This window comes from Corvus brachyrhynchos, unplaced genomic scaffold (assembly GCF_000691975.1).
Source record: "Corvus brachyrhynchos isolate BGI_N302 unplaced genomic scaffold, ASM69197v1 scaffold279, whole genome shotgun sequence".
Taxonomy (NCBI): domain Eukaryota; kingdom Metazoa; phylum Chordata; class Aves; order Passeriformes; family Corvidae; genus Corvus; species Corvus brachyrhynchos.
The window spans coordinates 2,938,949-2,949,289 of record NW_008246060.1 but is presented as its reverse complement, the minus strand read 5'-3'; the positions used below and the strand labels follow the sequence as shown (position 1 = coordinate 2,949,289).

General features: G+C 43.0%; 1 long non-coding RNA gene across 2 annotated transcripts in view; it reads right to left on the bottom strand.

Moving 5' to 3' along the window:
- Positions 1-5,067: 5,067 nt before the first annotated feature.
- The window catches only part of LOC108449637, a 77,906-nt gene continuing 72,632 nt past the window's right edge, over positions 5,068-10,341 (bottom strand). The window contains exons 11-13 of one of the 2 annotated variants that reach the window (XR_001865877.1): positions 9,012-9,108; positions 8,406-8,442; positions 5,068-7,608 (exon numbers count right to left, since the gene is read on the bottom strand). This is a non-coding gene — a long non-coding RNA (uncharacterized LOC108449637). The remainder of the gene's footprint in view (positions 7,609-8,405; positions 8,443-9,011; positions 9,109-10,341) is intronic. The other variant, XR_001865881.1, reaches the window with a different exon arrangement.

Sequence of the window (10,341 nt, the reverse complement as noted above, 5' to 3'; positions counted from 1 at the left end):
AGATTTGCCCCTTTTGTAACTCTTGGTGTTACCATAGAACCATTTCATGAAGCATCTTTGAAAAAAGCTGCCTTTATTTTATCATTTCACACAAGTGCCGAAGTTTCTTCTCTTCTTCCTGCATCTTTGATTTCATTGCAACAGATGCTTATTAAGAAAAGGATGTGGAGAAAGTAGAAAAAGCCACCAGTCTTTGGTGTGCTACTTGATGCTCGGTCTACTCCAACTCTTAAAATTGCTGTGCCACAGAGAAATCATTTTACCATGATCTTCTTATCCTTTCATCAAATTAGTCACGGGCAGTTGTGGACATTTATGTGGCATTTTTAGACATAGTCCACCACATGTACTGGGTGGAATTGCTTCTACCAGAATGGCATAGCCATCCTAATTCCCACAGAAATACAACAAAGAAAAAAACTGGAATTTGCTATTGTGCAGAGGGCTCAGCAGACTCCTCCCAGCCCTCTAGGAAAGCACCCTTACACTCCTTGCACTGCCCAGACATGTTAAGGTGTTTTTGATTCCCCACCAAGAGTTGAAGAGGTATGGCATCGTAGGATTCCCAGCTGCCAAAACAAAGGTACATGCATGCCATCCAGGCAAATTACATTTTTCAACTGACAAGCCCATCTGTAAAGGTAAGATGCTACCTAGCCCCAAAGTGCTGAAGAAGAAAAACAGCAGACACAGGATTCAGAGAAAACTGGGGAAGGAGCAAACAGTACGGGACATGGATTCTTGGGAAACTGTTATCTGTGTTACTTGTTAATTAAAGTTTTTAATGACCCAGTATTGCTTCTGTTGCCTAGGCATACCCACCACAGCTTTGCAGCTGCCCATCACAGTGAACACAGCCAGGAGCTCTTGTCCCACTTCAGAGGTTAAGGCATAATGGGATGCTTGTGCATCTGCTACAGAAACCTACTATGCAACCCACTAAGCAACTTTCCAACTCAGTCATCTAAAGCTAATTGCTTCCATAAGTCCTGAGGGTCTCTCTCCAGCCCATCTGAGTCACTGTACCATGTCTGAACCAGACCCGGCTGAGCACAGTTCAGCAGAGAAACAAGAAAAATTGTCAAGAATAGCCCAGTGGTAGCAAATCAAGGAAGTCAGTCATACCAGGGAAAGACACTGGTGATCCTGGAAACTTGTCCCATTCTTCCTCCACCAAGAAAACAGACCAAAACAGAACTTGACTTATGAGGCAGGAGGAGTTCTATCCAGTGATACATGGAACAAGAGGATGCAAGAAAGTTGCAGGGCAACTTCCTGCACAATCTTCTTATAAATTGGGAAGTCGTGGCTGAAGGCAATACACCTCATGGTAGGCTACAGGAAAGCACAAACACAGGCACCTGCTGCTGAGGGAAGCACTGAAGGGCCTTGAGTGTGGAATCCCTCCATCTTTTCCTGACAGTAGCTTTAAAGGCTGATTAATAGCTTTGATGTTTTAACAAATAAAAGAATTTGTGACATTACAGAAACTAGCCAGATTCTATCTATGGTGAATCACCATAACACATAACTTGTCTGAACTTCAAAACATTCCTGTCAGAGATCACTGGCCAAAAAGAAAATCTATTCCTTTTTTGTTTGGGCTTACAGGTACTGATAAATTTGATGACATGACGATGATTTCCAGCAGGGGAGCAATATTTGTCTCAATTTCCACACCAAAAACAGCTATGGAAAAGGGCAAAGAATATAATGACTCAGTATCACAGGGTGGAGACTAATTAGCAGCAGATCAGGAGCAGGCAGTGGTCTCTGGAAGAAGGTGCTTTCATGAACAGAGCACAATCTTAGTCATCGCCTGTCTTGATCAACTGCAGAGGTTTCCATGAAACAAATGCTATGGCTGCCTCAAACTGAACAAAACCCTTTGGTGACTTTTTGTTTGATTATTTGAAAAGTAGTGCCTCTTTTTGGGACCTTCCCTATTCTTTTCTTCCAGTATCCAGTTAATCCTGGTAGAGTGGACCTCCTCTCCATCAACCAAAATCTCACTGTACAGCAGGAGTGCTTATCAGGCAGTGCCTCTCCATGAGCCCTCTCAGTTCACTGAGGACAGATAATATAAATATTAAGAATATGAGGACAGCATCATCCTTTCACTCAATCAATGCAGATGCACCACAGGGTCATTTCAGCAATTGCTTTTTTTAAGACATGCTATTCTCCTCTGTGATTTCAGGCAACCAGTGAACTCACAGCACCTGCCCTTTCACTGGTACAAAACCACTACAAAAACATTCTATCTAGTTAGTTATCGCATTACCCCATCAGCAAGGTGGATTTTATTCCTGCTTTAACAAACCTGTCATCATTTTGGGTTTATCGGAAAAGTGTACTGTGAACACAGGGAAAGATAATTCTGGTCTAACAAACTATTTAGCTGGTTTTTTCTAGTAATATATCGGGAAATGCTGTCAAAACTAAGATTTGAATCTGCATGTCCTAGTGCTCCTACTATTCCTAATAGGACCCACTGGATTGCCTCCTAGTAAGTTTTTTTCTTCTGAAAAATCTATTGCTTACTTAAGGAACTTACTTAAACACTCAAAAGCCCAAGAATTGATTTGTTTATTTTTTAACTAAATCAGCAAGTGCATTTTTCAGGAGTTGATGTATGCCCATTCATATTGAGAAAGGTTTTGGCAATTAGCATTTATCTTTAGCTAAGCAGAGCTGAAGAATGGCACAGACATTATGAATTTTAAAGTTTCCGTTCCTCAGGGAGTAAAGTGTGGCTTTTCCTGCCATTCTCAGCTTGGCTGGAACTGCAGGAGGGCCGGTCAGGATGCCCTATAAACCAAGAAAATTTGGGCTGTGTGCCAAGCACCCATCTCCCTGCTGGCACAGGCACCTCCAAGCAGCTCCCCGATCTCACATGGGCTGGAACATTAGAGGAACTCCCTCCTGAAATAATAGAGACTACCTAAGCACTCCTGCTTTTAAAAATTACAATAAATATGGGCAAATGCATGCCCTGTAAAATATTTTGAAGGGTTTCAACAATCACTCTCTTGTTTGGTGACCAGGAGTTTGTCAAGCAAAGATGACAGACACCACCCACTCACCCCGGCTGAGGTCTGAACCAAACCATCAATACAACACAGTGTCGAGGACCTCTAGCTCTCTTTTGCCTTGTGCTGGTCTATCATTGCATATCCTTAATGCAGCAGGATCTCTGGCATCCCAAAAATCCTCCTCTCCTAGGCAACAAACTGATTGACTGTCTCAATGATTGACATTTCTTTGGGTTTTTTTCATTCATTCTCAACTCCATAACTGGCAGTTGCATCTACTGGGTTCTCTGTTTCTGCAGCTTATGATTTTTTTTGAAGCAGATAAAGGGATTTAGGAACTTAAACCTCCCTGCACCAGTGGATGTGCAGATTTTTGCCAAAATCAGCCAGGCTAGAAAAAGTACAGAAAGCACTTGCTCTGACACAGCACAGTCTGGATGACACATCTGGGTGCTCACACAAGCTGAGAAGGTGTTCGGCAATCTGTGGCAGGATGAAAATAGAGATGAGTGGGGACAGATCCCTTGATTTATTTTAAAAACACCACCCATGGTCAGTTAAACTTGTTTCCTGGGCAGCCTGGCCATGCATGGAGCAGGCCTGCAGTTTTACATCCCTCTGCAGCCTGGAAGGATGTGCCAGCAGTAGCATATGTGAGCAGTGGCACAAACAGAAGGCAGCAGTCCCATACATAGGACATGCTTCACCAAGGCAGATCTTGTCCCTCTCCTGAGAGGGTACAACTGGTGAGAAGTACCTAAGATGAGATGCCCATGCTGCACTGCCAGACCTGTGTCCTTCAGAGAGGCCTGACAGAATTTCACATTATGGCCAGTGCTGTGAGATGACTGCACAAATGTCCCCACTGGTGGCCTCAGCCTCTTGTTTGATGTATGAAATCTTCCAGCCTAACTCCTGAACATCACCTCGGATAGAGGAGGACACATCCCCCAGTCTCAAAGCTTGTTCTGCTCCTGTGACAGCTGCAGAAGTTACTATGGAGAAAACCAGTTCAGTACAACAAAGTACCACAGTAAACCTCTTTCTACAGTTTATTATCAGAAACAAAGAGGGATGCAAGAGGCCAAGCTGCTTTCTTAGGTCTCACAGTGGCCTGCCACAGCCCACCACTGCTGCAGCCCATGCACCTCCAGACTGCTCACTGATCTTCTGCAGGATAGCTCTAGGGGCCTCCAACCAATGGGTACAGCTGACTTAATACAGATACATTTCAGTTATGCATAAAAAGCCAAATTCATTACACATTAAAGCATGGCAGTTTTAACCTAACACTTTTAGGCTTTTCCCTACTTCTGCTGGCAAGACCGCTGTATTTTCTCATACATGTGAGGAAGCTTTCCCAAATAGTATCACAGGGAGAAAAAAACCCCCCTATGTACATCATTCTCTGTGGAACGCCCAAATCACCAAGCTTGCAGAGAGTGATGCAGTAGCTGGGGAGTAGCTGAGAGGATTGAGCCTGTGCCTGCTCAGTGGGAGGCATGAGGATCTCCTCACAAGGTGTCAGCAGATGGCTGGGTGCTGAAGGTATCTCCCTGGTGACACCCACGGGAAACAGCTGGCAGAAACCTAGGGTGAGGGACAGTTGCCTCACAAGTTGTCCAACACAATTTAGCCACTTTTGGGCATCTACAAAACCTTCACTGGGCTAAGACCATGGCACAGGGCACTTGGGAGGCCACTGCTCCTCTATAGCAATAGCTAAAGTTCAGGCACCTCAAATGGCATTACTCCTCTACATTTACACACTTGAATCATTCCTCTGCAAAACAAACTAAAAACAGCTGGAAGAGCAGATAACCACAAGAACTCAAGCTATAGCTCTCCTGTCTGCATTGTTAAAATTAGAGTTTAGGGTTTGATATGTGAATATCATGATCTGATAACAATTACCACAAAAATACCAACCTAAAGGGCAGTGACACACCCTCCCTGCTCTGTTTACAAATGTCATGGTCATATGAGATAGTAGTCAAACATATCAGCAGACTAAAAATAAACCACAATAGGATATGTTGATAAATATTTATTTCAAAACAGTATAGCTTTTTACATGACTAATGTTAATGTGATTTCAGACTGAGAAGAAAACAACCAATGTTCATTGCTTCTAACTGTGTTTAGAGGAGTGACACAGGTAACTAACTACCATCAACTCTGGCATTTTATTCTCCTGGTAGAAAATGTGAGTAGGTAGATCAGTCAAGACCATTGTTGCTTTTAATACACCAGTGAGGAGTAGTGCAGGATGCAACTAGCAGGCCACAGGTATCATCTTGGAAGAGGACCAGCCATTTGCATGCAAAAGGGTTCATCCTTCATGACCGTGTGGGCTGGTTTCATGCACCAGCCAACAGAGCCTGTATCACAGAGAAGTTAGAAAATGTCTGCCTGGACCTTTAAGACAATTTTATTTCCAGTTAGATCACCATCAAACCCTTTTCACAATAGCATCTGCCACTGAACCACTGCTAATTAGTCAGTCCCTGTTCAGCGAGGGAGGAAGACGTGACAGCAAAGATGAAATTATTTTTAAAAACGGCCTGAAAAGCCCCGATAAGGATTGCAGCACTTTATGACCTACACCATGCTTGTCACAGGGCAGGGAGAGGGAATTTGCCTATCACTACATGTTGCAATCGCTGTGGAAATGTCTCTCTCTTCTTGCTTCCTCTCCACCCTTGTTCAGAGAGTTAAGGTAAGATGGGAAAGCAGCTGCAGCTTCTAGGACATCCCATCTGGGGGTCCAGGACAGCGCTGGCAATGCTCCTTCAGTGTGCTCTATAAGCCTCAGTTGCTTTAATATTTTCTCCGTAAGTATCACTTCTCTAACTGTTGTAAGCAGCATGAAGAATATTCATGTAAGATCTTGAACAGTTTGGGTGTGGTGCAGTAGGGGCCACACAACAGACAATGCAGTCAAGGGATTTACTGAAGCAAATAGCTCTGTTGTGCTGGGGGAGAGAGAGAAGAATTGGGAGAAGCCTCTTGACTTAGGGAAACGATTCATAGCTCAGTGAAAGTCTGTGGAATGACTATTCTAACATTTAAAAGTTTCCATTCTGCACACCACAGTCTCCCAGTGAAAAAGCAGGGCTCTTCCAAGTATAAGTTTACCAGGCTGAAAGGTTAACAGGGAGAAACAGAAGTCCCAGGAGTGTGACTCTTCATTTAGCACTTTGGTCTCACAGATACATCCGGACAGCTACAGCCTGACTTCCTAAGCACAAGAGCAGCTTTATTGGAATTTCTTGTTCATCATTCTCCCAAGAATATGGAGAGGAAAAGGGGGTTGCACAGTTGGGTATTTCTGCAGTTCCTTGGTGAGGACAGAAGCATAGAGTTCACAAGTCTTGGAGAGAGATCTTTGAAAAGAGAAAGTGATGTGTTTCCAATGAGACACCCACCCTCTCTAAGGTTGGTGTACTGGCAATACCTGAAAGTAATGTGTATGATGCTCTGATGGCTCCTTGAAGACAGGAAAGCCTGGGAGTGAATGGCAGATTCTGCATCTCCATCTCCTCTCTTCTACCTCTTTCCAAACAAAGCAGGGCTCACAGCACTGGAGGGGACTGCTGCCTGTAGCAGTAACCCTCACACTATGGCAGCCTCATCTATGTGAGCATCCCTAAAGCATGATGTAGGGTACATGCCCACTAGAGCATCTGCCCACTCCTGATTCCACAGGGGCCTCCATAGAAACACTGAGCATTCTGCTCCAAAAGCAATTTTCATTCTATCACAGACTGCAATGACACCAGCATTGTGTCCACCCTCCTAAATGCATTCAGCTCAGCAGTTTACCAAACACACTTGGAAGGGCTAACAACAAGACAGAGTACCAACACTGACAGGCTGAATTTTAGCAGAGTTAAGAAGAGGGTTATAGAGAGAAAATTAAATATTTCAAAGCACATAATCATGGTACTGTCCTGTTACACATCTGCCTAAGTTGCACTAGTAGTCAGCAAATTTTCTCTGTAATTCTCCACTTTCATGAAATAGAACTTATTTCTGGTGAAAAATAATATATACACTCCAACACTCTGTACACCATTCACGCAGAATAGCAAAGGATTCAGTGCAGCGGGAAAGTGTCATCTTCCAAAAGCTGCAAAACCCATAAACAGACAGAAGTTACGTTCAGTTCCTAAGTACTAAGAAATACACATAAAAAGGAGACCTCCTACCAAGATGGCAGAAAGATCAAATGAAAGGAAGAAGGAAAGGACAGTATGATATCCCCTTGTGTCCTGCTATTTTTTTGTTATTACGGAGTGCTTTACTTCCACAGAGTGTGTAATAAGAACGTGTTTGTATGGTAAAGCAGATTCAGCTAAAATCATCAGCAGAAAACTTACAGAAAAAGATTTTTTTTCCAAGTGTTTTCAGTAATGATACAAGTTCAGAAATTAACATTACACTGGTGAAGCATTATCTCAAGAAACACGTTAGCATTTGTGTTGTGTTTGTGTAGGGCATTGCTGAAGGCTCATGGACCTTCTGAAAGCGGCCATAGCGTAAATCTCTGCTTCAGTCATGTTCCATTTCTCTGTAGAGGAAATTAAATCAAAGACTTAGCACTCTACAAAGGGAGGTATATGATAATCACCAGCAGGAAACTCATCATGTTTGGGAATCTAAGACATCTTCCTTCTTTTCCAAGATATCTTTAGCTTAATCCTAACCAGTCACAGGAGGACAGAGAAATATATATGGTCTACATTGTCAACCAGTCAATACACCATACAGAAAAATCAACCTCTTTTCCACTCCTCATTTATTTCCCGCAAGCCTCTTCTATAATCTTTTCCTTTCCACACACCCCAGCTACTTGAAAACCACAGGCTTCCCCATGCTATTGGATTGGTTGAGTTTTGTAATGGCTGCTAGTGTGAAAATCTTTCATAATATTCTAACAAAAACAAATAGTTTTAGCCAGTCCCCTTTAGTACATATGCTTATTTTCCTCATGTCAATTAAAATAATAATTTAAATAAATTACTAATTAGTAATTTATTAATAATTTAAATAAAAGACATAATAAAACTGAAAAAAGTATTTCCTAGTATGATGCTTAAAAGCTGATAGGAGCATGCAAGTCGTGTATCATGCTAATTTTTAATTACATTCTGTATGTGGTCATTTCAGATATGCTAGAAACAGAGGAATCATCCAATATATAGCTTTGGCAAATATATTTACAAATATATTCCACAGACACTGTCAGAAGTTGATACTAAAAATAAAAGGCATAAATTAAAAGGAAGGCAGTAGATACTAATCCTTGTGGTGGAAAAGCTATTTCAAAATATGAACTTAACCACATCCTCTTTAGTATGTACTTACCAACATTCAATACAGTCTTCTGGAATCTGTGCAAAGCCTGAGACAACAGTTCAGAAAAGCACATAAATATATATTTCATATTAAAAGAAAAGCTCATTCTGAAAACCAGCTTTAATAATTAGACATTAATACTCAACAACTATGTCCATATTTGGGCCTAGAACAGGTCTGTGCTCTCTCAGACTCACTGCAAAGGCTACAGGAGGACCACCATTTCTTTGGAACAACAAAGAGCAGGAATTAATAATCCAAGGCCTTAGACTTCAAGTCCCATCTGCTGCAAAGGAAAGGCAAGGCACACTGAGAACTTCTTTCAAGCCTAGCATCTCATAAGTGTAACCCAGCTCCAATGCTTTCCAGGGTGGCAGAGCCTCTTAACTCCACCTCCCACACCTGCTCATCCAGCCTCCTCATACCTCCGAAACACAGACTCCATTCCATTCAGTGAACCTGCAGAACACTTAGTTTATGGAAAAGACTGTGTCTGAGCACAGCATTAAACTGAATTTACTTTCCAGTAGTCAACATGAGCAGCAAACAACACCAGGAATAAATTGCTTCCAAGCTTTGTGCTTTTCATAGTAACAGCTTAATTTCTGAGCTTACCTGTAGCTGCCACACAGCTTGGAGTTTGCTGCAGATCTATAGCTGTCCTGCCATTTTCATCACAGAAGTAACAAGTAGGAGTGTTGTTCTCTTCTTTCTAGGAAGCAAATGAAAGACACAGGTGGTTTGTAGGTATTTATTTAAAACACATTTCAGTCATTTGACTAATGACCAGGAGAAGGAAGCAGGAAAAGGGGAAACAGAGCCAGTTTTCACCCAGTTTAATAATCTCCAAGCCATCTGTCCACACCTTTGCATACACAAGAGCCATGTAACTGTGCCTTGCTGACAAAAAGTGGTGGCCAAATCAACAGAGTCTATGCCTCTACATGGGCAAACCCTCAACTGGGCTGCTTATCCCAAATAGTTTGTTGCACTATTGGAACAGCTGATGCTTGAGACTATAATGACATAGAACATACCTGATCTAATTGGGATTCAGCCTTGGTAATAGGCCTTTATCATCAGCACAGCAGGACATAATAAAGCTTCCACAATTAAGTGAGCAACTAAGCCATTTTCCTGCTTTTCTTTCTTTTAGTAGTTTCTTTATGATGGCATAAGCAGTGGAATTGGTGCTCTTAACATTTATTATACATGTTTTGGTTTAAGCTTAGAATTTTCCTGTGCTAAAAGCAACAAGCTTTGTCAACTGAGGCTCTTATTTGGCTGCTACAGGCTGCAAAGCAGAAAGAGACCAGGGGTTTGCAAAGCCCAGCACTGTGCTCCAAAGCGGGAGCTTGCTGCTCAGGAATCTCTCCAGAGACTACCACGGTGTTTCCAAGGCAGAATTACGACCTGTTTTACTTATGTGCAAGTTTGGGAGTCCTTTTACCCCTCCTTCTTGCATCCAAAACCCCAGTTTGTGCTATTCTATCTCTGTTCAACCCTACAGCTCCTCAGCGAGGCCCCTGCAAAGAGAAGCATGGGGAGGGGGATTGCAAGTTCAGCCTCATCTCACAGCCTGCCTGACACAGGTGCAGGGGCCAGAACCTCCCCAACTCCTCCACAGAGCTGGAGAATAGGAGATGGCCAAAAGCACATTAAGGGAATTGAATTGGTCTTGTTGAGACTTTAAAGCAAACACTTTCAAAAAGGAGGGCAGGGGAGAGTCACAAATATACATTGGCTGGGCTGTGCAGCCATGTCCACAAAGCAAAAGCTGCCCAACTGCACCTGCGCCATGCTCCAAGCTGTGCCTCAGCCCAGAGACACCCACAGCCCTCCTGCCACGGCCTCAGCCCAGAGACACCCACAGCCCTCCCGCCATTGCCTCAGCCCAGAGACACCCAGCGACACCCACAGACCTCCTGCCATCACCTCAGCCCCC